This window comes from Callorhinus ursinus, unplaced genomic scaffold (assembly GCF_003265705.2).
Source record: "Callorhinus ursinus isolate GAN/ISIS: 27379988/994484 unplaced genomic scaffold, GSC_fseal_2.0 scaffold7, whole genome shotgun sequence".
NCBI lineage: Eukaryota > Metazoa > Chordata > Mammalia > Carnivora > Otariidae > Callorhinus > Callorhinus ursinus.
The window spans coordinates 50,447,227-50,474,697 of NW_027397069.1; the positions used below are offsets into that span (position 1 = coordinate 50,447,227).

General features: G+C 46.8%; 1 long non-coding RNA gene across 2 annotated transcripts; it reads left to right on the forward strand.

Moving 5' to 3' along the window:
- The first annotated feature begins 1,292 nt into the window (after positions 1-1,292).
- Positions 1,293-2,958, forward strand: LOC112826303 (uncharacterized). Of its 2 annotated transcripts, none has more exons than XR_012378695.1 (3): positions 1,293-1,415; positions 2,019-2,151; positions 2,664-2,958. It is a non-coding gene; the product is annotated as an uncharacterized lncRNA (long non-coding RNA). The 2 variants fall into 2 exon arrangements; XR_003208908.2 differs by having other exon boundaries at positions 1,299-1,820.
- Positions 2,959-27,471: the final 24,513 nt, after the last annotated feature.

A 27,471-nucleotide genomic window follows, 5' to 3' on the forward strand; every position in this document is an offset into this window, starting at 1 on the left:
TTAAATTTCTGCAATCGTCCTGAAAATAATCTTTTTTTCTTGCTTCTTTTTTCTCCCCAAATCTGGGATCTTCTCAAGGTTCATGTATTACATTTGGTTGGCACATCTTCATACTGTTTTCAGCAGCTCTGATTCTCAATAAATTACTCCCAACATTGAGCCAACATAACCTCCTTGTACATTTCACCTCTTGCCATTCTCCAGTGGTTCTTAACAAATTCTTAACATATCTGTAAATCTGGGGGTGACCGAATCTTGTTTTCAGCTCAGGTTATGATCTCAGGGTCCTGGAATGGAGCCCTGCATCGGGTTCCCCACTCAGTGGGGAGTCTGCTTCAGGATTCTCTCTCCCCCTGCCCCTCCCCCCACTCACTCACATGCATGCTCTCTCTCTAAAAAAAAAAAAAATTGTAAATCTGAGTGTAACCTGTTTTCTGTGGCAAGATTATAAAAGCAGAGGTCACTACCTAGCCCATTCCAGATTTACATATGGCTCTAAGAATGTCCTCTAACACGGGTCTCAAACCAGTGACCTGAGGGTTGCCTCCAGACAACAGATCCATAGTCTGTGTTCCACTCAATGTGGGCGTGTCTGTGTGCACACATGTGTCTGTTTCCTATGAATTCATTGCCAAAATTCAAGAGTTAGGAGATGTTTTTGAGGGTTTGGATTTCTGGTTGTTCTTCAACAATGAAATCAGAAGAATTGGTAACCCTGGCCCCCTATCCCCAAAACCCAACTGGCCGAAATTAAGTGGCAGCTGCTTCCATCAGTGGGCCTGGGCCTTCCATTCCCACAGTCCACAAGCTGGATAATGTCTCCTGGTGTCACTTGCCACTTCTCACGGGGATGTGACTGTGACTTTTCTTAGACCTGGTCTCCGGCTCTTATTCACATTACCTGCTTGGTCTCAGCAGGCGTGTGTAACCCACACTGTTTGCTACTCTACAGCATTGCAGACACCTTCACATCACCATCTTATTCTTGAAACCAGTCCTATGAGATAAGTGGGACTGTTACTATTATCCCCGTTTCCCAGATGAGGAGACTGAGGTTGTACATGTGGGCCCCCTGTAGTAAGACAATAACTTACTGAGGTAGAGGAATCTGGAGGGAACCGAAACGTGCAGCACTTGGAAGGCAGAGGGAAGGATTCTTGCAGAAACAGCCATCAGAAGCTTGAGGAATCCAACTGTGCTCTAGAGAAGGGACACCTATTTTAAGTATTGTTACATCATTTTCACTAAGGTCATTGTGGACAGACTTGAATGGGTCCTTCAGTTAGTTGCCAGGGAAACCATGATCTAGTGAAGGCGGTCCAGTAGCCTGAGTCAAATGAATTTAAAAGAAAGAAACTTCTGAAAATACCGAACTAAAAAATTCCTGGAATGAGAGGAAGGATAAATTATTCGAGGTGCCTATGAATCTCATCTGAGAAGCACATGCTAATCAGAAATCATGACTAAAGGCTGAGGCCAAGCAAATGAACCTTCATTCCTTCCTGTTTAGCTCAAATGCCTGCTTGGAACCGAAACGAGGACCTCCCAGCTCAGGCCTCAGGTCTTCCTAGGCTGTTATTGCAAGGAGATAAAGGAGCTTTTGTCTTCATCTTAGCTAAACACGATCTGGTTACAGGCTCCTCTCCCTGGTTTCTTGCCTCTGCTATATGGAACATCTGCTTATGTAAAAATATAATCAACAAGGGTTCACAAAGACTTTCTTGTCTGCCGAGGTGGAACAGGGATCTCAGGCTTCACCCCCAAACTCAACTTGGCTTACGTGTTCTTGCTCAGATAATTAACTCTCCAATTAAACTCAGGTCTGGAAAACAGGGTCACAAAGTCCTCTGAAATGTTGGAGCCAGAAACCAATGGACATAGCTTCACAGAGAACACAGCGTTCTGGGACAAATAGAGAAGCTTTGGGGGCCAAAAAATTCACTGAAACTCCTGAGTGATTTATTTTTTCAATTTAGCCAAGTCTCAGGATAAGGTTTTTAAAACTCGTTTATTTTTAGGTAAACCTCCCTCCTTACGGAAAGGGATGCTCCCTAGCTGTTGACCATAAGAAGTCAAACTCTCTGTATAGAACCAACAACGGTGAGTAAAACAGAGTGAATTTCTCAAGCACAGCCTCTGAGACTGATTCAGGTAAGTAACTGATATGCTTTATTAAAAATAGTAACCAATCTTCATAGTAATTATCATGACAGAAAATATCTGTGTTAGAAGTGAGGGTTCAGAGCACACCCCTAACAAATTAACACAGGATGGTAAGAGCCCCGTGGGTGTGGGAGAAATGCGGACACCTGTATGCATCATCACCAGGTGTGGGGTCTTCAGGAATCACCTCTCATCCACTCTGCAATTTTATAGACAGCAATGAAGGAAGCGGTGCTAGACTTCTAAATGTTTATAAGCGTAAACATGTAAAGAAAATAGAACGATCATATGATGGCGTGCCTATAAATCTTCAATCTGGGTTAGTTCTTGCTGGGGCTACAGTGGCAGAATTTTGATTTCATTTCCAGAGCTAATTTCATTCCCTTATTTTGCCCACAAAGAAGCAATGCATCCCCAAACCTGAATTCTAATCCAGTTCTCTGCTGGTAACCGGGTGAGATTTGATAAAACGCTCAGCATTTACCAACTCTGGGCCTCAGGTCCCTCATCCAACAAATGGAAATAATAAAACAGATCCTGTCTACCGTCATGAGGATGTTTCAAGAACCTGAGAGTAATAAATATTTAAAGCTGGAAACTCAGAGTCCATCTGTCCCACCCCTCATTTTATGGATGAAGGCAGTGAGGCCCGACAGACCAAGTGACCACTGAAGGTACAGCTAGGGAGGGGCACAGCCACCACCTGAACCCAAGGTTTGCCCCTGTGCTCTTTCCACCGGACCACACTGTTCCCACGGGGAATGTAAGATTGTGATATAAATCGGTCAGAGATGACTTCTGTGTTTTGGCCTCTAGTCTGTGTATTTTTCCACTGTAAGCTGAGACTCATTCATTCGAAAGCCCACTGGCATCCAACGTAAATATTTACACATTGGGTTATTTTTTTTTATATATTATTCTTTTAGAGAGAGAGAGAGAGAGCGTACGTGTGCACGAGGTGGGGGATGGTGAGTGGGGGGCAGGAGGAGAGGGAGAGAGAGAGAATCTCAGGCAGACTCCCTGCTGAGCGCTGAGTCTGACTTGGAGCTCCATCTCATGACCCTGAGATCAAGACCTGAGCCAAAATCAAGAGTGGGAGTCTTAACCAACTGAGCCACCCAAGCGCCCCCATCAGGTTATTTTTAAAATAGCCAAACAAGCAGAATTTTTAGCAATTTAGAGCCCACCTCTAGAGTTTTGCATACCGCTTGAAACTTCACCGGGTGCCCACTGGCCATTGATAAGATAGAGACTTGTAATTGCAAGACCCTTCAGAGCTCTCTGACCCAGACACCACCCACCAAGTGCTGAGCCCCACCCCCCCCACGCGCCCCTCTCTGCGGGTAGGAGCTCCCCACCCTCCTCCCCTTCTGGATGTTGGCCTCCTGGAGCCTCTGGACAGTCTGATGTTGTGAGAGATTCTTCCTTTCATACAACCCTGCCCAAGCATGGCCCAATAAAGCTTTTGTTACTGCCTGTCATGGTCGTATCTTTTTCCATGATCAGACCCAAACCCCTCAAACCTCCTACAAAAGATACAAATGTTCTTTGAGCAAATGTCACAGAGATGTTTGGTGTCATCACTAAAACTAAGGATGAAGGCAAATGGGCCCTGAATGCCAGTTTCCTGACTCCCTGTAGGTCTTCCTACTACCAAGCAGCCAGTGAGAGCAACACTCCTCGGTCTTGGCCACGTGCACATAGCCCTCAGCACTTGGCCCCGTCCAATCTTACATCTCTCTTATGCTCATTCACAGGTGCCAAAGAAGGGATTAAGAAAAAATTCATATAACAAATCGGCCCCTGTGACCACAAAGCAAATGTTCCACTCCTCTGGTGTGCCTCTGAGCACCAAAATGAAGCGCTGAGATCAGGGACAATGCAGAAGTCACCCAGGATGTGACTGTCACTCTGAGGCAAATCTGCTTTAGAAAACAAGGTGAGGAATTCCAGCTTAACACAGAATGTTCTATTCCTTTAAAAGCTCCAATATCTAAATTCTGCCCCTCAAAACCTAAATGCATGCACTTTTACAAACACACAAAACTATTCAGCTGCCTTAACTATTACTGACGAGTTGGGAAACAACCCATAGGTAGTTGAACTAGTCTTGCTTTCTCTTGCCATAGGCGTAGATGAAAGGCCATTCTATATTTTGCTGGTTTGAGGAAATAAAAAATGAAAGTACTTTGAGTATGTGTTCCTAGTTTGGGCTGATAAATAATCCGCCCCCCCCCCCACTGCCCCAAAAAAGATCTAAGCTCTAAATTTAATTCAATTTCACTTGGTTTGGAAGTACTATATTTTGGAGAAACACAAACACTTTTCCCTTGTGTACTTTTGTCAAAACTAATAATGATAGTTGCCACAGATTGATCAAATATAGGCCAGGCGCTGCATGAAGGGCCTTAAGTGTATTTACTCATGTTGTCTGCATGACAAACCCAATAAGGCAGATCCTATTATTATTCTCATTTTACAGATGGGGAAACTGAGGCACAGGACACCTAAGTAACTTGCTCAAAGTCAGGCAGTTTCTAAGTCCATACAATCTGACTCTAGAGCTGTCCTGCCCAATACTGTAGCCACTAGCCACATATTGCTACTGCGTACTTGAGATGTGCCTAGTTGGAATTGAGGTGTGCAGTTAAGTATAAAATATACACTATATTTTGGTGACTTAGTATGAAGAAAAGAATATAAAATATCTCATTAATAATTTTTAAAATATTGATTACATGTTGAAATAATATTTTGAATATATTGGAGAAAATGAAATGTTAGTAAAGTTCATTTTACCTGTTTGCTCTACTTTTTGTTAATGTGGCTTCTAGAAAAGTTAGCATGTCATGTGTGGCCTGCATGTGTGGCTTACATTATACTTCTATTGGACCACACTGCTGCAGACCCTGAGCACTTTATCATTCTGCTTTACCCTCCAAAAAAAAAAAAAGTTTATACTCTTCACATTAATGAAAAAGTGAGATCTTCCTTCACTGCAAGATTTATGTTTTGCTTGCATGTGAGCAAACCAAAGCATAAAATAGTTAAGACCCAAAGTCAAACATTAACCCTGAAACAATCTTCAAAGCCTGCAAGAACAAAAGAACACACACTCTACCCTCAGCTTTACTCGCTTGACCAGCTTTCCAACCTGGACTGAAGCCACAGAGTTCAAGAAGTTCAATGACTGTCTGAGCTTTAATGTCTAACCAAAAGCCAAATGTTTGCTGGTGTTTTTGCTCTTGCTTTATGCCCACTTGGCTATGCGTGGACAGAAGAACACGGCAGAGTTGGGATGATGCCGGTTTGTGTGGTTTATACCAGGGGTCACGGGTTGGTTTTCATAGGATGAATACTTCAATTATTTAATGATTATCGTTGGGTTTTCATTTTCAAGGAAATGTATAAAACACATGCCTGTAAGCAAATTCATTGAGCAGCCTAAGGACTCCTTAAGAAAGCCCAAGCTATTCATTCATAAGCTGTAATTGTGGCTCGGACTCTGGACTGGTTCAGAGTTGAGGCTGGGTTTTTATGTTTTCCTCTGAAAGATCCCCAAGCAGAAAACATTTCCTGAAATGTGAGCAACTCCACAGGTGCCATCTAATAGAACAGGGCTCGGCGATTAAACCCAAAAACATTCTGGTACTTTCTGCAGAGTTCTTAGTCCAGCCCAGCCCCCACCCAACTCTGAACATTTGACGTCTGTGCTTATTTACTTAGCTCCCTGCAACACAGGGAGGCCGTCCTCCGTCTCCGCCTTCACCTGTGACCGCTATTTCAAGAGCCTTTGTAACGTTCCGCACGTTGACGTTCGAGCCAGGCCTTCGGCTGACCCCTGGACACTCTCCCTCTCCCACCTTTTCTCAATGTCTCACCCTCTTTAGTACTCCAATGCTTCTTTCTTCCCTGCAAACATGTAAAGGAAGAGGCTGGGGCACCGAAAACCTTCCCCGGGGTGGTGGTAGGCCTGGCCCTCCACCCTACAGCCCCTCCTTAGGGGGGATTAAGTGTTCCTCCCGGGTGTCCCAACACTGGGCAGCTGTCCCTGAGCCATTAATGGGGGATCAACCAATGATATTCCGAGGCTACAGCACAGAGGAGAGGGGCCCCGGGCCTTTTATTCACAGGGCTGCCTGTACTCATGTAACCTCTCTCCCTACAGTAGCTCCAACTCTTACTTTTCCCACTTCTTCGTGGTTTCGTCTGCTCTTTCTGGATTCATTAGAGGCTTAACGTTCCTAGCAGACAGATTCCAATATGTGGCAGGGTGGAAGGTGCCTGAAAACCCGGAGCTTGGATTCTAGTTGCTGTTCTGCCGCTAACTAGCTGTGTGGTCCTGGCCATGTCTGGGACCTCTCTGGGCCGATTCCTCAGTGAAGTGAGAGCTGGAACTGGATGAGACCTGGAGGCCCTTTCTGTCCTACAATTCTAGGATCCATGAACTTCACGGATCCTCTGTAGTCATCAGTATTCCTTTCGCAAAATCTTTATTTCCTATGACTCTTGGCTCCAAGGGACTCACATTTTTTGGAGATTGTGATAAGCAAAGTGAACAGGCCCACTTACAAGTGACTAACAGAATTCCATCCCAGACTCCAGGACAATGTCCAAGTTACATTATTGCTGCACAGGAGTTAAAAGAAAGAAACATTAAAAACTTAAAGGGGAAGAAATTACCGCACAGGGTAATTTGTAGGAAATGGAGGGTGAATAAGGCCTATGTTTATTTGTATAAGAACTGTGCGAAGTTTTATCATGTGTTCATATATTTGTTTCTTTGTTTTTGAATTCTTGACTAAAAGGAACACTCCTGCCCCATAGGGTACTTCCAAAATTACTGCTGGGGGCTTCAAAACATCTCTCTGTGTTTCCAGCTCTCCCCACCGCCTCTCAATTTACACCCTGCAGCCGGATAAATATCCCGAAAGCTGTTCTTACCACTCTGCTCCTGCTCGAAAGCCTCCTAGCTCCCTCTAGGCCCAACTAGACTGAGCACCGCCACTCAGCGTGGCGGCTCAAGGCAACCCACACCATGGCCTCCATCATCCTGACCGGGCCTGTCCCACTGCTGTTCCCCAAACACGATGCCCAGGGCTCCCCCACACGCTCAGCATCCCAGGCATTCTCACAGTCATCCCAGTGCCCGGTCTCCCCTCCTAGGGATGCCCTCTGCCCTCTCCACCCGACAGATCCAGTTCTGGAAAGTTAATGTCCAAAAGCCACATCTTTCATGATAGGCTTTCTCTCTCCTTCAAAACCCCCTAGACCAACACGGTCCAAGAGGAATAAATACAAGCCACATACGAAATTTAAAGTTTTCCAGGAGTCATATTAAAAAAAAAAAAAAAACACAGATGGGGCGCCTGGGTGGCTCAGTCATTAAGCATCTGCCTTCGGCTCAGGTCATGATCCCAGGGTCCTGGGATCGAGTCCCGCATCGGGCTCCCTGCTCCGCGGGAAGCCGGCTTCTCCCTCTCCCACTCCCCCTGCTTGTGTTCCCTCTCTCGCTATCTCTCTCTGTCAAATAAATAAATAAAATCTTTAAAAAAATAAAAAAATTTAAAAAAACAAATGAAATAAATTTCAATAATACATTTTGTTTAACCCTGTACATCCAAAATATTATTACTTTAACATGTAACAAACATAAAATTATCAATGAATTATTTCCGGGGTTGTGTTTTTTTGAGGGGGTACCACATCTTCTAAATCCAGGATGCATTTTATCTTTATAGAACCTCTCACTTAGGATCCTAAATTTTCACAGAAAACACACAATCTGTGCTTAGATCTCGTAAAGTCTAAATTACAAAAGATTCGTGCACCCAACTTGTTCCAAACATGCTAAAAAGTCCACTGGTACTTGTGCCCAGTCTTCTTAAATTTGAACTTAAATTAATTAAAATGAAATAATATTAAATTTTCAACTCTTCAGTCACACTGGCAGCTCTTCCAGGATTCAGTAGCCACGCATGACTAGGGGGATGGGGCTGGACAGAATAGCCATCACCCTGTGGGCCTCCCCAGAAACACTCAGCCCACTTGGCTTCCTTTGGGAAGGTTTCCTCAGCTAGATCACAGACCGCACAGGGCAGAAGCACACCTTCCCCTCTTACTGCCCCATCCCCAGGACCCAGCATGGAGCCCCCACACACTAGGCTCTGAATGAATACTTTATGGATGAATGGAAGAAAGAATAAATGAATAAATGATCTTATTCCTCCCATTAGGTTATTAATTGTTTGAGTATATATTTTATTATTCTTAGCGTAATCATGCAAACACAGAGCCTTGTCCACTAAGTCAGCCAGCAAGCATCTGCTCCTCTCAGAGATGTTCAGGAAGCTATGGCCACCTACGTTTTGTTTTTCACCTTATTTTATACTCACACCTACAAGTACATGTGCATATATCATACAGAAAAATAGTTCTTAGGGTTTCACTCTTTAACATTCCTTTTAGTGTTAGAACCAACTAACTAATGTGACCCCCGGATGGGTTAGGACCACACTGCATGGCAAGCACAGCCATATTTTGTCCTGCCCAAGCTGTGCTCTCAGCGTGGAATTCTGACAGATTCACTCATCTTCCCTCCTTCCCTCACTGGCGCATTCGTTATTCACTGAATCGAATACTTGACTTCTAAAGAAATACAGGCACGCCATAAAAAAAAAAAAAAACTTTAATTGGGAAGGAAGGAAGGGAGGAAGGAGGAAGGAAGGAGGAGGGAGGAAGGAAGGAGGAAAGAAGGGAGGAGGGAGGAAGGAAGGAAAGAAGGAAGGAGGAAGGAGGAAGGGAGGAAGGGAGAAGGGAGGAAGGGAGGAAGGAAGGAAAGAAGGAAGGAGGGAGGAAGGGAGGAAGGGAGAAGGGAGGAAGGGAGGAAGGAAGGAGGAAAGAAGGGAGGAAGGAAGGAGGGAGGAAGGAAGGAAAGAAGGAAGGAGGGAGGAAGGGAGAAGGGAGGAAGGAGGAAGGAAGGAAGGAGGAAGGAAGGAAGGAAGAGAAAGGGAAGAGCCTCAGAGGGGAGGGCCGAGTCTGAAGAGCAGCCGAGAGCAGCCCCACTGGGAGCACGGGGTCAGAGCAGGGTGCGGCAGGGTGGGCCAGCAGCAGCCACGCCCATTTCCAGGTTATCTGGAGCCTCATCCAGAGATCAGTACCCGGAGAGACAAGTCTTGTTTCCATGACAGAGGAATTAGTATAAAAGAATTAGGCAGAGCCTTATCAAATATTCTCATCAAAACATGAATCAGTCTCCTTGCTTCCTGGAAAGACTCCTGATCAGGCAAAAGGTGAGGGAAGACAGGCCGAGCCCAGCGCAAATGTACAGTCCTTGAACTTTGATCACAGGACAGGAGCACTGGGGCTCTAAGGACGTCGTTCTGAAGATTCCTGAGGAGTCCTGGGGTTAGAAACCTAGGAGTTTATAATCCCTCCCACAAGCTTTCACTGTCCCATTGCGCCCCCAGGAAGAGGGTATCAGCCCTCCCTTGCTCTCTCGCTCTTAACAAGGTGGAATTTATGTGATTTCTTCTCATATCCCACTGCCCTCGCCCTGCAAGCCCTCCATATGCAGCTCTTAGGTGGGTATGCCTTGCACTCCGCGAATTCCCTGCCATTTATCCTAACGAAGCCCTCCTGGCAGATATCACGACTCCAATTGGAATCCTCCTACAACATATCCTATTTGTCACTGCTCCAGTCCGGTGGTTCCTCTCTAAGATTCTATTCATCCAACAGACCTGACGTCTGAATAGGAGAAGGAAGGAATATCTGCTCGGGTGGTCATTTGACCTGGATCTGTAATGATTCCGATAGGACTGGGGCAGGAGTCTGCTCAGACCTTCCTTCTTTGTTTCTTGTCTTTTCGTTATCTTTTAAATGTTTTGGGGGCTATTAAAAATTTTGTTTTGAAAAAACTGAAATTACAAGAACATCCAAGGCAGCAATTATGAATGCAACCTCACTTTTAAGTCCAAAATGTTCCACCCGAATTGGAATTTCCTGTCAAGTTTCCTCCCTTGAATATTTTTCCTTATAGCTGCATGATTTCCAATTGATTTTATATTTAGTGGTGGTTCCCAGAATTCCTAAGACAATAGACATTTTACCAAAAAAATTTACATGACTAAACGAATCCTCATAATAAGAGAATTATGGCAGTGGAACAGATGTGATTAAAAGTAACCTTTATTACCAGATGAAGGATAGTATAAGACTGACTTGCTGTAGGGCAAGTTTAAGTGACTGCCTTAGTCAAGATACAAATGACAGAAACTCAGACTATTTAAGCAAAATGGCTGTGTATTGCCTTATGAATCTGGGATATTTATGAATGAATGGATCAGAGCTTCAGGAAGGGCTGGATCCAGGGGCCAAAACAAGGTTGTCAGGACTCTTACACTCAGGATCTTCATTTCTCATCTTGACTTTCCTCTGAAGTTTATTTTATTTTTTTATTTTTTAAAGATTTATTTATCTGAGAGAGAGAGAGACAGTGGGGTAAGAGTTAGAGGGAGAGAGAGACACAGAATCTCAAGTGGACTCCCCACTAAGCTCAAAGCCCAACGCAAGGCTCCATCTCACAATCCCGAGATCATGACCTGAGCCGAATTCAAGAGTCACTCAACCAACCGAGTCACAAAGGTTTCTCTTTCCTCTGAATTAAAAAAAAAAAAAAAAAAAAAATTATTCTCTCCTAGTGCAGCAGTGTTCTTCAACAGCTATGAGAAAATGGCTATTGGCTGTTCTAGATCACAAGCTCCTGGCTTAGAAATCCTAGTGGGAAGAGAATACCAAGAGTGTATAAATAAATCAGTCTCCCAGAAGAATTCTTATTGGCCAAGCTTTTGTCACAAGTCCTCCTCTGCAATAAGCATTTTTTGGTAAGACTAGGTGGAGGGAGTTTTTCAGAGCACGGCAACCCGCTAAAAATGAAAGTCAGAGAAGGGAGGGCGGGGAAGGTGCATGATCTGGAGCTCTCTGCTACTGAACAAGGCAAATGTTACAATTCGGAGAGAGAAGAGACGTAACCAGAGGACTGGCGTGGAGGTGGCTCAGAGATCACTTGCCGCCTAAATGCACCTCACTCCCTGGCTCCCATGCTAGAAACTGCAGGTCAGTCCTCTCAAATGCCCCTCGCAGTGACACATACCCTTAGTTGCACAACTCCTTAAAAAACCACCGCCACCCTGAGTGCATTATTAGAGGTGGAGGCAGGGAGAGGAAGGAAAGAGGAAAAAGAAGAGTGGCTGCTGAGCCATCCCGAGGTCCTCCCCCTCCGAAAGTCACAGTGCTGCAGGGGTCCTTAGCCTGGGAATCCGAGCACTGTTATGCCCCTGCCCTTCAGAGACCACAACCTGGGACAGCCCAGATCAGAATTCCCGCCCCCAATTTACAGCCTGAATCGTCTGACCTTGAGGCTGCAGAGAAGACCCCACCCGAGCTTGCACAGGATCCTCATGACTGACCTGAGTATCCCTGCCCCTGAGGCCAGGCTGAGGTACTAACACTGTCCCTTCCCAGGAGGTGATGGACTTCCTAGGCGCTGACCTGTCTGTGTACACATGGCGCCTCAAAGACTAGACGAAACGGGTCTCTTGCCCATCAGGCTGCCCTTGTCCACTCAGACTTACTTGCAGGGAGCAGCCAGGGTCTCTTTCTGCTCTGCTCTCCCTCCTTCCTCTCCTCTCCCAAGACCCCTCGGGTGCCCCTGCCCCATCGGTCCCAGCTCCAATCTGGAGCAACCGTGCCTGACTCTCCAGGTGCCCAGTGGGGCCCCGGGGTCCTTCAGGTTCTTCAGCATGAAGCAGCCTGAAGGAAGTGCATGTCTTTTTCCTGATGACACTGGCCACTTCTCGCAGCTGAGCCAGGCTAACAATGTTTTCATCCCTTTGCCCCGATGGCTACCCCATTCTTTCAATACTCCACGCGCTTGCAAGTTCTTTACACGCTATCCGGCCACCATCTTTTTCTGGATCTGTCTACAGGGAGCAGAGCAATGGCTCGGCATTTCTGGAGTCATTTTCTCAGGGTGGATCATGGGGGTGAAATGAGGCCAATCAGGTGAATTTCTTTCTTCTGAGGTGTCAACTGACTTCTACTCCTCTCTTGTCCAGATTATCATCTGGGCAACGTAGAAAGAGAATGATAGTGCATCGTTTACAACATTTTAGTACATTTTAAAGAATTTTGTTCCTTATTGATGTACCAAACATGTACTGAGTATCCGCTATATGCCAGGCCCTCACCGTTTAGTGGTAAACTAAGCAGACATAACCACTACTATCGTGGCAAATTAACATCGAATTCCCAGTTGCCTTTTAGAACTCCTCAAGAAATCATATGTCAAGGCAGCGAACAGCTACAACCAGCAGGTAACAGGGGATAAAAAGGGTGTCTTATCTCTGCTGTAAAAAATTACTTCAATGGTGGCGTAACACAATTATTATCTTCCAGCTCTGGAGGTCAGAGGTCTAAAATGGGTCTCTCTGGGCTAAACTTCGAGTGTCAGCAGAGCCGTGCTCCTTCTGGAGGCTCTAGGGGAGAATCCATGCTCTTGCTTTTTCCAGATTCTAAAGGCCTCCTGCATTCCTCGGCAGGTGGCCTCCTTCCTCCACCTTCAAAGCCCACTGAGGTAGCCTGGGTCCTTCCCATGCCGCTGTCTCTCTTGTTGCCCTCTCCTACCTCCCTGTTCCACTTTTAAGGACCCTTGCAATTACATTGGGCCTCCCCAGGTAATTCAGGATGATCTCCCTATCTCAACCAGCTGATCAGCAACCTTCTCCTTTACCACAAAATTTAACACACTCAGAGGTTCCAGAGACTAGGACATGGACACCTTTGGGTCCTGGGGAGAGTGAAGTCGCTGCCCGTGTTTGCCCAGCGTGGCCAGTTCTGTTTGGCAAGTGGGTGTGGAGGACACGGTGCCCACTGCGGCTGGGAGCACAGCGGGCCAGGTCCAGACCAGCTCCGGCACAGGTGGCTCCCACAAGTGCCTCCTCCCCAAGGACAACACCCTGCCCAAGGCCAGGCTTTCAGAACAGCGCTCTCCCGACCCACTTCCCCCACCCCACGTATTATGGTGTGATGGAAGGAAAGAAACAGAAATCAAATCACTACATTGGAATCTGCGACCTCCTAGCTGTGTGACCTTGGGCAATACTTAGCTTCCTGAACTTGTGTCCTTATCTATAAAAATGGAAAGAATATAATAAAGATCTGATTGGACTGTCAGTTTTCAACGAGAACATGACTCTGAAAGACACCCTGTATTGTATAGCCGTAAACACAGGTTTGTCATTCCCACTGGGAGACGGGACCTAGCCTTCTGCACCCTTGTTCCCATCATGGCAGGACCTGGGAGGCAAGAGTCATGGTCATAAGCCACCTGGATGAAGAAGTCCCTGCCCACCTTTACCATCTCATCTGCCACCCTCCCGACAGGTGCCACCTGCCAGCTCACCATCCCCTCATAGTGCCCAGAGATATGATGGCGGCTAACAGTCGCGGAGGAAGTTAGAAAGGAGGTTGCAGCTGCAACACTGAGACAAAGATAAAGACACGAGATTGTGTTGCGAGAGGAACCATCCTGGAGCCCTGGCAAAGGGGGAGTGGCCTCGAACTGCGGACCGTCAAACTCCCCAACCCCACGGGGGGCAAGGGAGCCCTGGGACAGGGGGTTTGCACAGAGGACTGTTGCTTTAGGTTTAGGACAGAGGGTGCCAGATGCAAGAGAACGTTCCCACTCCCCTCATTGCCCCCTCCCTGCACCCCATCCCAGGGAGGCCAGGAACCACCGCTGGGGAGTATGGGAGGAGCTGAGCGAGAAGGAGAAAGAAGGGACCCTCTCCCTGCCCTGCCCAGGCAGCCATCCCCCTCCAGAGCAGAGACAGAAAGACTGTAATATCCGCCAGCGTACGAGAGTGCACATCCTGACTTAGATGTGAAAATGACTCTACAACTTTCCTCAGAACATCAGAGGAGATGTTTCCTCCAGATGCATGGGGCTATGGGGGAGAAAAACAAAGCTGCTTTGCGACTACACCCCAGGAATTTGTGACTCAGTGTATCGATGTTCTCATTATATGTTTGCTGAGCACTACTGAACATTATTCCAAGAATTCACTTTTATTAAATCTTTACAGTCTTACAACAACTACATGATATATAATTCCCATGCTACCGATGAAGACACAGACACGGAGTAGCTAAGTAACTTATCCAAAATCCACAGAGGTTGGGTTCGAACCCAGATTCATCCTTCAAGCCTTAGCTAGAGCTCTCTCGCTGGGCCATCTTGGACCTCTCCAGGATCCCATAGCCCCTCACCTATCACGCTGAATTGTGGTTGCCTGTCTGATGCTGATGTCTCCAGTTGCAATGGCCTTCTGTGGGACAAGGGCTAGATCTCTGTCATTTGTGTGGGGCAGGACCAAAGCACCGAACATCCTGCCTCAGCTCACGCCTGTCCCGTCTGGAGATGAGCTGACAAGAGCTCTGCAGGGAACTCTGGCTCTACCCACTGGCTCTCTGCCTTGACCCAGCTGGCCCTTGGGACTCGTGAGCCACAGAGCTGAAAGCAGGGACAGGGACAAGCAGAAGCGGACTAAAGGCAAGTCCCAAGGAAGAGGTTTTCAGGAAATTGGGAAGAGGTATGGAACAACTGTGGGGTGTGGAGGAGAGAGAAGAGGGTGTTCAGAGATAAGGACCAGAATCCCACGTAGGGATGTCCAAGAATCACATATATACACATTTCCTTGAAATTACATTTTTGGTGGCTAGAGTGTGGCTTTTGTTGTGGCAATTTATTTTATTCAGTTTGTTTCCAACACTGCTCTGAGACTAAACTGTGTCTCGGTTTCCCGGCCTAAGGAATATCTATATTCCTGGAACCTGGTCTCTGATGCATAGTAGGTGTTTGGTAAATAATCGCTGAATTGAATGGAAAGGAAATTGCAAAGTATCCTGTAGCTCTTAGTCATCTGCCTGCTTCTGAGGGTGAACGTGTACTCGGGGAGGGGCAGGCAAAGCAGTCACAGAAATAAACATTGAAGGTCAGCCTTTGGGCAACTCGACCTCAGCTAAAAACCCCAAAACCATTGGTGTGTGGTTCATGGTTCGGGGGGTGCTGCTGACAAGAGCCTGGACTTCTGCTCAAAATATCAGAGCGTGGGCAGAACGTGTGAATGCAAGGCACCCCTGACCCCCTAGGGCTCAGATGAGCAGCTGCTTCTCAAGGCCAGGCTTTGAAAGCTGGAGACTTGACATAGTCCTGGCTCTATCACCCCAGCTTGGTTGGAGGGTGTCCTCCCAGCCCTTTTTGATTAAACTCTATTTACCATTTTCTGCTTTTAGGTGACCTTTGACAATATCCACCCTTTGAAATGGTCTGCCCAAAGGATTTCGAAAGGTCAACATCTTGTATTGGGTATTTTACACAAGGGCCCTTCTTTTTGACATGTGGAACCCAGCTGGGTGGAAGTTTTTTGCTCGAGAAGCCAACCCCAAAATACCCATCTAACACATAATCAATTCAAGACTGGTCCTCGGTTTTCTCCCGCTTCCTTGGGGGGATTCCTCTGACACTATGGAGCAGAGGGGGCTGTGAGAGGGGTTGATGCCCTTTGTGCCGAGAGTTTAGTTCAAAATCTTACCATTGCCAGCCTTGAAGGGAAGGAAGGCGGAGAGGAGAGAGTCTCAGTTTGCAGCTGGATGGTTGTGGCCTCAGGAATAAATGTGAACTAGCCAAGACTCTCTAATGAGGACCAGAGGCGGCCTGCTCAGATAGCATCAGTTCTGTGGGTCTTCAGCACAGCCCCGGTCCACAAGGAAGTTAGCAAACTTCCAACTAAACTCTCCCTTGTCACCATGCGAGTGCTACAAAAGAAATGCCTCAAGGCAGAATAGACCAGTAGGACAAATTAGAAAGGAAGAAATGAGACCTCAGACTTTCCCTGCCCCTTGAGGACAACGATTCCTTCTCTTCTGCATGTGTTCCAGAATTCCAGGACCGCGAGCCTACTCCTTACAACTAGACCAGCAAGGTCTTCGTAAACACAAACAACAGAGAAACACATGAATAGGTACTTTGTTGACTTTTATCAGAATGGTTTTAAATGTTTGATACAGATGATAAGAAACAGGGATTTGGTTTCCCAACTGGTGTAATTTTCTGCTGGATGTAGTTCTTCTTAATGCAACATGGTACCCGTTGAGGCAGAGATTTAATAGGTACCTGCCTCGGTATAAATTAGGCAGCCATCCCATGCCTGGGGAGAGCTCCAGGTCACCTCAAGGGGGATCATCATCCCTTTCCCGCACTGAGAGTTGTATCTGGGGTCTCTTCTTAGTTATGTAAGTTACGCACACAGACCCAGAAAGCACCTGCTGCCCAGAGGGAAGGGGACAGTGGTACCATCTGTGGTCAGTCAGACACAGGGCTCTGAACAACAAACACCAAACGATATGACCAGCACTTCTCTAGGGACACAATGAGCCAGCTTTCATATTTCACCACAGCGGGCAAAATGGCAAATGTGACAGCATGCTTCAAAATGGTGCTCAGCAGGAAAGCCAAGGAAGTGTGGGTGAGGATGTGGGCTCAGCCCAAGGGTGGAAAGGTGTTCAGTTAGGCTGGTGGCACCCCTGGTATCAACAGGGTTCTGGAGCCAACCCTCCCAGGACCCAGCCACCCTGCACAGACGCCCTGCTTGGGGCATAGGAGTGAGCACAGACGTGTGCACTGAAGAACACAGGTAGCCATATAGCACACCTTGGCTGAGCATCGCTCCGAACGAGGAGTGGGGCTGCCATCTTTCCAGTCACCCCTGAAGCCTGTGCAGGATGAGGACCAGCCTGGAACCATCTCTGTGGAGACGCAAACCATGCAAGACTCATCTCCAACAGCGATACCATGTGGCAGCCAGTGCAACTGCGAGAGTGTCCGTTTAGGGTCTCTTGCTCCAGTCTGCGGACCCAGGACTGAAGCCCTTTGGCCTCTTTACATAAGGCCCTGGGATTTTTAACCCTGTGCCCCAAGCTTATGCAGAAGCTCCCATCAGTTACATTCATTTCCATCTCTCTCACAATTGCTATGTCTGTAAGCTCGTGAATGGCCTTTTGCTGTACTGACTTACGGGTTACTTGTATTGCATTTCTGGCTTCTCAGTGTCAGGGCTACCCTCAAGTGGCCCCAGTTTTACAGAAGGTCTCATGGCATCTCTCCACGGCTGCCAGCAGCAATGGGATACACACTGCTGGAAAAGTACAGTTCCTCTCCTGACTGGGTGGCAAAGGACCCAATATCCCCAGGACCCCATTGGATACTAGGTACTATCAGACCTCTCCTCTTCAGCCCTGTGACCACCTACGTGGCCTGAGGTGATACGAAACTGTGAGCCCCAAGTCTGTTCTTTGGCTGAAGGTTCTCATCTTTCTCTCCACAGCATCTCAGGAGGACCGCAGATGCCTTTTGCTGCTTTCTAGCATCTTCCTAGGATGATGTGTGTCTGTGCAGAGAGGGAAACTGGTCCTGGTTCACTTGGGGACCAGGAAATCAGGTTTCAATCACAGACGCATGAAGACAAATGTCACCACCTTTCTTCCCTAACGTGGCACAAAGTGCCCAAGGAGAGACCAAGTGGGCTGGGCTAGCCTTCGGTATTTTTTATATTTCTCAGTTATTCAGGGAAGCCACTTAATGGTGAGTTTTAAGTGGGGAGAAGGAAATGGATCTGGCAAATTAAATGGAAAGCTATCTGAAGTAAGATGAAGGCAATGCTCTACAATTTGCCCCCCTGCCTCAGGTCATAGACCTGGGCTTTCCACTCTATTGTAGTGTGTCCCACCCTTAACCCAAAAACGCAGAGACGATGTGCACCAGGTATGTCCCAGAAGATCATATGAATATAAGATCATTCAGACCTGGCCACCTGTCCTTGCCTGGATTTCCCAGAAAGGAGAATCTGAGGCAGAGGGCTCATAGGATTCAAAAGTCCACTAGGGAATAGAATCCCCTAAAGATTACAGGGAGCAGGAGTGAGGAAGAAGGGGAGGGAAGCAGAGAAGGAAGGAGAACCAATCCAAGGAAGCTAGTCACTGAGCTGCCTACCCCTACTAAGTGCAAATGCTGGCTACATATGTGGGCATCCGTTCCCAATATATTTCTTTCACACTCATTAAACCCCAGGTGTTACGCAAAAAGCTGTAGAGTCGGTGCCCGTCCTCACCGAATGGTGGGTGGGGAGGGAGAAATTAACCCACCAGCTCTTGCCTCCCATTGGCCGAAGGCTCACTCCCACAGGACTCCCCCGCCCCCACCCACTTCCAGCTTAAACACGGGGGGCATCAGGCAGGTCTCACGGAGGCATCCACCGAGGTGCCCGAGCAGGGAGATGAGAGGTGACCCGCGTGCCCATAGACCAAGCACCGTTGGGCCCATGGGAAGTCAACTGGAGTCCAGGTGCCGGAGGCTTGTCCACTGGGACAAGAGACGGACAAGGCCAAGAGGATGGGAGACACCAGCCACGGGAAGAGTGAGTAGGACAGGATGGGAGTGGCTATCTGCACACTGGGGCACCTGGAGCCAAGTGTCTCGGCCACAGCCAGCGCCACATGAAAGAGCCAGACGCTCGGAGGCAGACGGAAGGGACAGTAAGCACATTCTAAGTCTGGGGAGTGAATGGCATTTCACAGGCCTCCGGGGCTTCTCAGAAGGTGCTATGCTCTGATTCATAGGCCACGTCCTCCACCGTTTGAGGACCCAGCGAGATCACAGTTCCCTCCTCCTCCTGGGGAGGCGGTCAACGATGAAGCCTCACCAGTTTGCAGGCAGCCTGTGTTCCGGTCCCAGGCCTGCCACCTCCTGGCTTTGTCACCTTCTGCCAAGCTTCTGTGACCCTCCCAAACAACCTCAGCCTCGGTTTCTTTATCCGAAGAAGGGGAAGTTGAAAAATAAATAAATAAATAAATAAAAGGGGAAATCAATATATCCAATGAGATCATTCAATGCCGTGGTTAGCGCATAGTCTGGCACACAATACATTCTCCATAAATAGAAGCTTCTGTGGTTATCGTGCCACCAAACTCTGTGCCCCCAGGAGTATCGGGTTTCTCTGGGAAAACTGAGGATAGTATGACACTCAGAGAGGGCTCTAAATCCTTAAATATATCAATTGCTTCTATTTTAACACTGCTGTGAGCAAATAAAAAAACTTGGCAAAATCACCTGAAAAAAATACATAATCAAGTAGTAAAATTAGCACCACAGGTTTCCTTCTTCACTCCAGGGCCCCCAGTGCTCACCAGCACCCCCAGGAGTGAGTCAGTTCTGGCAGAAGAGAAATGAACTCGTCCTGAAAGAGGATCTCTTATTCTTTACCCCACTAATCCTTTTCTTTCAGACTCAACGTTTCAGCCTCAAGGAGGATGGTTGTGAATGACTACGTAGGCTTATGACGTGGCCCCGTATGTCTATAACTTGTCATAAGCTGATGTACCTACTTCTTGACACTCAGTGGCCCCACTCTGAGTTGATTTTTGAGTGCCTGGGACTCTTCTTAAGGCCTTTTTCTTGTTTCAGTGATAGAGGAGGGATAGCAGTGACAGAGGATATTTCATCACTGATGAAATATCAATGATGAGTTCATCACTTCGTTAGCCTCTCCCGGACGTCTACAGAGCCCTGAATAAATAAAATCTTTAAAAAAAAAAAAAGGAAGGAAAATTGCATAACTCATAAAGCGTAGCTGGATGTGCCAGGCCCTTGGGGATACAGAGGTGGGTCACTAGGGGAACACATTCCACAACAGGTGAGCCCAGAGGCTCAGGTGTGTGTTCAGTACATACTCACTGAGCACTTATCAAGCCCAAGTGCTGTTATAAGAGCCATAGACTCCGTGCCTGCCCTCAGGGAGCTTGGGAGCTAGAGGGACAGACTGACAAATAGCAGATGATTGCAATGTAAGGAGACGGGCAGTGCACGTGGAGGAACGTGCCCCTGTGCCCTTTCTAGAAATCTACTCCAGAAACCCGTACCAGGCTGCACTACAGCTAAGCTACTCCACGCTCAGTTCATCTCAACTTTTCAGGCTCTGGATATCCGTTCAGACCATTCTTCTCTCTTGGATGAGACTTTTACGTTTATCAAATAGGGCAAAGACTATTTTTTTAAGGGGTTGATAAAACACTCCTCTACACGAGACTTTCCTGTCTGGCTAAAAGCCACCAACCTGGATTACCAAAATGTCTCAGAGCTCAGGGCCTAAGAGAAGGAGAAAGTTCCTCTCACTCCATAAAAGGCCCACCTAGCAAATTTCCATTTCCAGGCCCCAGACTGCCTCTTCCCAGGTAAAAAGTCCACTCCCCTCAGTGGAGACCCTGCCTCCCTGTCAAGCCTTTCTCAAGCTAATTAATACCTGTGCAGTGGCTGAGATGAGCGGTATATATCCCTATCCCCCTAAATTATCAAAAATCACCCCAAAATGGTCAGCTCCTTTTTTCATTTTATAAAGTCTTTATGGATACATATAGAAAGTTGCAGGGGCACCTGGGTGGCTCAGTCATTAAGGGTCTGCCTTCAGCTCAGGTCATGATCTCAGGATCCTGGGATGGAGCCCTACATCGGATTCCCTGCTCAGCGGGAAGCCTGCTTCTCCCTCTCCCTCTCTTGCTCTCCCTGCTTGTGTTCCTTCTCTTGCTCTCTGTCAAATAAATAAAATCTTTAAAAAAGAAAAGAAAATTGCATAACTCATAAAGCACAGCTGGATGAATTATCTCCAAGGAACACCTCCCTCCCATGACAACTACCTAGGTCAACAGTTATGTGTTCGGTTTTGATCTGTCTTAAAGTCTAGATTGTTCTGAGACCTAGAGTTGAGAGTCACCAAACCCAGTCCAAGGCTTTGTTATGGCCCCTTCTCCAGCAGGAGGCCACGGGAATGCCTGTGTTCTCTTCCTCTGTCATGCCCTGTGAGTATCAGAGCCAGACCCAACGCTGCCCAGAACACTAGTGTGTAGACACAGCACGTACGGATCTGCCATAGAGGAGGAGCCATTTCCCAAAGGCAACATCAGCTGCGGAGAGACATCTCTGCGCACCTCCTAGACAGCCTTGGAATCGTTCAGCTCCAGCTTCTCAATATAACAGCCAGTTCGGGTGGGCTTTCCTAAAAGAGAACAGTTTCTATCAAAGCTATAGTCAAGACCCTACCTTTTGCATGACTGAAAACCATTGAGAGTGCAGAAATGATCTTTTCCCCACCTTTGACCCCTCCCGAAAGGGTTTCAAAGAACAGCCATTAAATTGCACTTTCCCCCAGAGGGCTCTGAAAGAAGGGTGCTTCTTCCCAGCACATGGCCAAGGACGGGGAGGTTCACGATCAGCCCAAATCCCATCTCTGCCCAGCTTTTTGTGCCCACTCCAAGGGCCACATTTGATATTTGTCATCTACTTTTTTGTATGCCACACCATCACACTTGCCCTGGCACCCGATGGCCGTCTAAGGCTCAGACAAAATCATTGACTCCACAGGCCTCCTAAACATCAACTTTGGTGTCAGACACTGGGTTAGGAGCTAGGAATACAAAGGTAAATATGTCCGGGATAGCTAGCTGACCGCCAAATTTTGTGTGTGTGTCCCCTCCTCCCCCTCCCCCCCCGGGCCCCTTCATAAAGTTGTCACAGAGAACTGACTTCCTAACCCGGAACAATGTCTTCCCCGTGCCCTGCCTTTACATGGGACTATGTGACCATTTCTCAACAATGGAAAGTGAGCAGAAGTAATGTGTGTCATTTCGGAGACAAAACATTAAGAAGTACGGCTTCCTCACCGTCTCTTCCCTTATCCAGTGGCTGGATACAGGATTCTCAAGATTTAAGGCACGGAAGATCCATATAAGGGAAGGAGTCAGAGTCCCTGTATTGCCTCGTAGAGGAAAACCACCCATCAACCAGGAGTATCCATTTTGTGACTGAGAAATGAATTTCTGCTGTGTTAAGCCACTAAGACATGGGAGATTGTTACAGCAGGTGACATCCCTCTAACTCTTACAATGAACAAGATATAGGCTCTATCCCCAAGATGCTAATTTATCAGAATGTTTAGACTTGCATTTTAGAAATCTCTTTCCAGCAATGGGAGGGAGAAGAGACCGAAGTGAGACCAGTTTACAGGCCCAGCATTTCCCCCTTCTTGTAACAACACCCTAATTTTCCTCGATCCATGTAGTTTAAGTGGGACTGAGTCACCATTGTCCTAAAGGTTGGTTTGGACAATCAGAACCAACCAGTGCTGTACTGAGACTTCTTCTAGAAGAGAGAGAAAGGCATTCTCTTTTTTTGTTGGGTTACTGACAGGGTAAATAGTGGGACTAGGGCTCAAGGCAGACATCTTGCCTCTACTGAGGGAGAAATTGCTGAGTGGAATGGTTGAGGAAGAAAGAGCTAAAACAGTCTGTGATCCATTTCTCTCCCAATGACTAGAGGGACCCCTAGGGAAGAAAAGGTAAGCGGCATGGCCTAGTCTCTCTGTAAATGTGATCACTGACCTCCTGATAACTGTTAACAACGTTTCAGGGAGAAAAGTCCTTATCTATGGAATTATCTTAGCAGGATGTCCCTGGTTTTGGCTTGCTTGTGGTAAACGACTCTAGAATCTATGGGTATCTGAGGCATGGCTCCCTGGAAAATGTCACATAAGCTCAGTAATGATCTTGCCGTAAAATGGAGACATTCATAACACGAACGCTCCCTGCCATGTAGGATGAGTATAAATATTACTTATAGACCTCGTTTTACTAAAAGAATGTCTTAAGCAGGAAGGAAGGACCTGGGGAGCTACATGGGATATCCACATGGGATGCTTTTCTGTGTATTCATTTATCTATTACTGTGTAACAAATTCCCTCAAAATGTAGTGGTTTAAAACATCATATTATTATCTCTGATGTTCTCTCTGGGCCAGGAAGTTGGGCAGCGTGCAACAGGGTCAATACATCTCTGCTCCATCAAGTCTTATGGGATGCGGGGTGGGCAGCACCACTGGAAGGACTCAAAAACTGGAGGGGAATTTAGTGGCTAGTGCTGGAATCACCTGGAGCCTCATTCACTCACCTACCTGAAGATCTGTGCTGTCTGGGGAATCAGCCATCACCAATGTGGGGTTCCTCTCCATAGCTTGCTCAGCTTCCTCATAGCTTGATGGCTGGGTTCCAAGAGAAAGCATCCCAAGAGGAACAAACAGAAGCCATATCACCTTTTATGACCTAGACTCAGAAGTCATATAGCAGGGGCACCTGGGTGGTTCAGTCGGTTAAGCGTCTGCCTTTGGCCCAGGTCATGATCCCAGGGAGCTCACATCGGGCTCCCTGCTCATGGGGAGGTCTGCTTGTCCCTCTGCCTCTGCCCCTTCCCCCTGCTTGTGCTCACTCTCTCTCTCCCCCTAGCGCGCGTTCTCTCTCGCTCACATAAATAAATAAAATCTTAAAAAAAAAAAAAAGATGATACAGCGTCACTTTGCAACATTCACAAGCCTGTCCAGATGCAATAAAAGGGAATCTAGATTCCACTCCTTGAGGGGAAAAGTGACAAAGTCATATCACAAGGACAGCATGGAAAATGGGAGGTCTGGTTATAGCCTTCTTGGAAAAATGCAATTTGCTTATGCTGTTTGATTATATTTTTTAAATCACTAGTAAAGATTACTCATCAAGGTAAGATCTCTGATTTGACCGAGGCAATCAGAGCCAAGAGGTGATGAACCAGAGAGAGCCATGATGACTGTGTGCTGTCTATTTGGCTATGTTTGAAGGTGAAATCATTCTTGGGCTGCCCAACTGCATGAGCCAAAAATGTCCTCCTTTTTTATTTAAGCTGGTTTGAGTTTTCCTTCACTTGGAATCAAAAGATTTCAAAATTACATAGTGTGTATGTATTATTTACCACTTTGTTCAGTGGTATTTTAGGCTGCTTATAAAAATACACACATTCTATGCAGCAAGATAAAAATGTTTTTTAAAAATGGAGGAAATTAAGCCCGAGAGAAAACAACAATAGAAAAACAAGTTTAGTTAAAATAAGGATGAGGTTGGAACTCACAATTCATGCTGCAAGATCATGAACACTTAATAGAAGGAGGGGAGAGCAGCTAAGAAATTGTAGAAATAATACAGGTGAGGGTGGGAAGGGACATGAGCGGATGGATCCGTTAGGGTTTGTTGACTAACTAAATGTGAAGAATAAAGGAAAGAGTAGGGTACAGTAGAAGTCTGAGAAAGTTCTTATGTTTCTGGCTTAGGTGATTGGGGCAGACAGAAGTATGACTCACGGAGATAGGGATATCCCAAGGAAAAAATGAGTTTGGGGGAGGATTACTTGGAGGTAAGCCGTTCTTTCTGGACGCTTTGAGTATAAGGTATCATGAGCATGCAACATGGGGTTGCAAGTGGGCAGCTGGTTTTCTAGGACAACAAATGGGGAAGAGCTCTGAACTAGAGATACTGATTTAGTTAACTATACGTATTTTTTTAAGATTTATAATGGGCAAGGCACTGTGCGAATTACTGGAGACAACTATGGAGAGGCCCAATAGGCAAGATTTGTGTCCTCACGGAGCCCACGTTCCAGCAAGCATCAGCAGCAGATACGTGACGCCTGAGGTCACGGGTGTGCACCAAGGCCCCCCGGGGAACGTCGTCTGGGACAAGCCAAGGAAAAGGTCGCACAGAGGAGACTGAGGAAGACGGCCAGGGAAGTAGAAGCCAAACCAGAAGGGACGGTCTAAATGCCACCCGGGAGAGAGGATGTGCACTGTGTACAAAAGGACTTAGTAAAGCCCAAGGTAAATATGTTGTATTATTTATTATTATCAATTGTGGATCTCCTCTCCTCTGCCTTTTCTCTTTTCCTCTTTTAGGTACTTGCCTTACTGAAGTTTCTTGAGGGCCGGGACATTTTTCACCATGGTAGCCCCGAGTGGCCTGGCTAGCATCCGGCATTATACCCGGTCAGTGCTCGGGGAGGTAGCATGTCTACTAATTATCATGAGTGTGTGAGCATGTGTGTGCTTCTGCACACGTGCACGCACGTGTGGCCGTGCCTGGTCTCCCTAACCCGGGCCAGCCCCTCGACGACCAGGGTTGGACAGGGCCTTGGGTTCTTGGTCATCAGACCTCCATTCAGTCTCTCCCATGTTAAGTCACTTGAGCAACATGCACTGAACGGAAATTTCTCCCCTGTTCCAGTAGCTAAGCATTCATGTCTGATCTCTGAGCATAAATGTACTGCCTGTAGGGAAACAATTTGTTTTCTTCTCTCTGATTCCTGTTGTTCCTTTGCACAATGTGTTCTCACAGGGCTGTTTTTATTCCAGTGTTGGAATAAAGGTTTCCAAGGTTAGTAAGCAGGGCACTTAGCCTCACCAAGCCCCAAACAAACCAGGTCTGCTGGGATCTGAAAAGGCAGCCCTAGCAACAGAATTTAGGACCAGAGGGACCTAGGAGATCATCTAGCGATGGTGCAAGTCTAGTCCCTCCCCTCTCTTACAAGCAGCAGAACGAATACTGAGAGAATTTCCAAAACTTGTCCAAGGACACAGCTAATTAATGGCAGAGCCGGGATTAGACCCAAGTTCCCAGACTCTCAGGCCTTTGATCCTTGCCCTGTACACACGGTTTTCTCTTAGACTGAGTTTTACCTATAAACCTAGAGGACTTTGCCCTAAGCTATTCTTCCTATCACATAGGATTTGAATAAGGCTGCAGAGGGGTGGCTGGTAGCCTGTTCTTGGGGTGCACCCAAACAGAAGCACAAGTGAGGGCTCATCATAGCACCGCGTGGCATTCCACCTTGCACTTCCATAACATACATACTAGTGTTTCTACGCAACATTCACCATGGCATAACATTTGCAAAGACCAGAGACTAGAAGTTTCTCCAGACTCTTTTTGCAAGACCTTCAGACTGCCACCTCTCTTTAACTGGCTGTCACTAGAATGGCAGGGCGAGGGAAAATATCGTTAACAAATCCAATAAACCAAACCACTTGAAAATGGTCACCTGCTCCCATTTACAACTCACTTGAAGCCTTAATCTTCTATCCGCGACATTAGAATCCTCTCCAGTGGCAACTAACTGTGGTGTCGCAAACAAAGGATTATAACTATTTGAGGAAGACGCAGTGGAGAGGAAAGATCCTGTTTCCACGTCAGTGTTTCTGGCAGACTTGTTCTTCAAGACACAAAATACAGCAGCCTCTTCATTCTCACATTTAATAAAAACAATAATGCCTAATATCTTTTGAGTCTCTTGGTGAATACTTTTTCACATATGTGACCCCAATTAATGTTTGTAACAATCTTTCAAAACAGAAATGATTCATAATTCACCACAATGGAAAAGCCGAGTTAGAAAGGTTAAATAAATTGCCCAGTGTTGTTACAGATGGTGTGCGGCCACGCCAACATTTCCTACAAGAGAGAGGAGGGATTAAATGCGATATTCAAAATATGAAATATGATATGGACAAATTCCATAGCCTTATAGGTTCTTAAAGAAACCACAGATGTCAGATAAAAACGTATCATCCCTTGTGGCGCCTCGGTGGCGCAGGCGGCTAAGCGTCCCACTTGGTTTCTGCTCAGGTCATGGTCTCAGGATCCTGAGATGGAGCCCCATGTTGGCCTCTACATTCTGTGCTCAGTCTGCTTGAGATTCTCTATCCCTCTCCCTGCCCCTCCTGCTTGTGCTCTCTCTCTCAATCTCTAAAATAGATCAATAAATCTTTTAAAAAAAAAAGTTATCCTTTTTACAGGCAAAGCTCCTAAGACCTGGAGAAGTTAAAGGACTCTTCCCCACATTCCTAGAGCCAGCAAGTAGCAGAAGAATAAACTCCTTGTCTCTTATTCATGCTCTAGCACACTGATCTGTAAGGTCATAATCTCAGTTATGACCAAGCATCCAATAGGTGCCAGGGACAGTTCTGGGCACATCATTTATCTCATTGAATCCTTGCAATAATCTTACAGGACAACTATTACAATCCCCACCTTATAAACAAAGATGGAAAGTTAGAATACACCAGGGCCTAAATGCAAACCCAAGTCTCCCCATGCTGGCTTGCTCCCTTTGTCTAGTTCAAATTATGTACCCCCCCAAAAATTGAAAGACTCTGAATCACCTTTATCATCAAAAAAAGGGGGGGGTCTGGGTGGCTCAGTCGGTTAGGTGTCTGCCTTCGGCTCAGGTCATAATCCCAGGGTCCTGGGATGGAGCCCCACATCTGGCTCCCTGCTTAGTGGGGAGTCTGCATC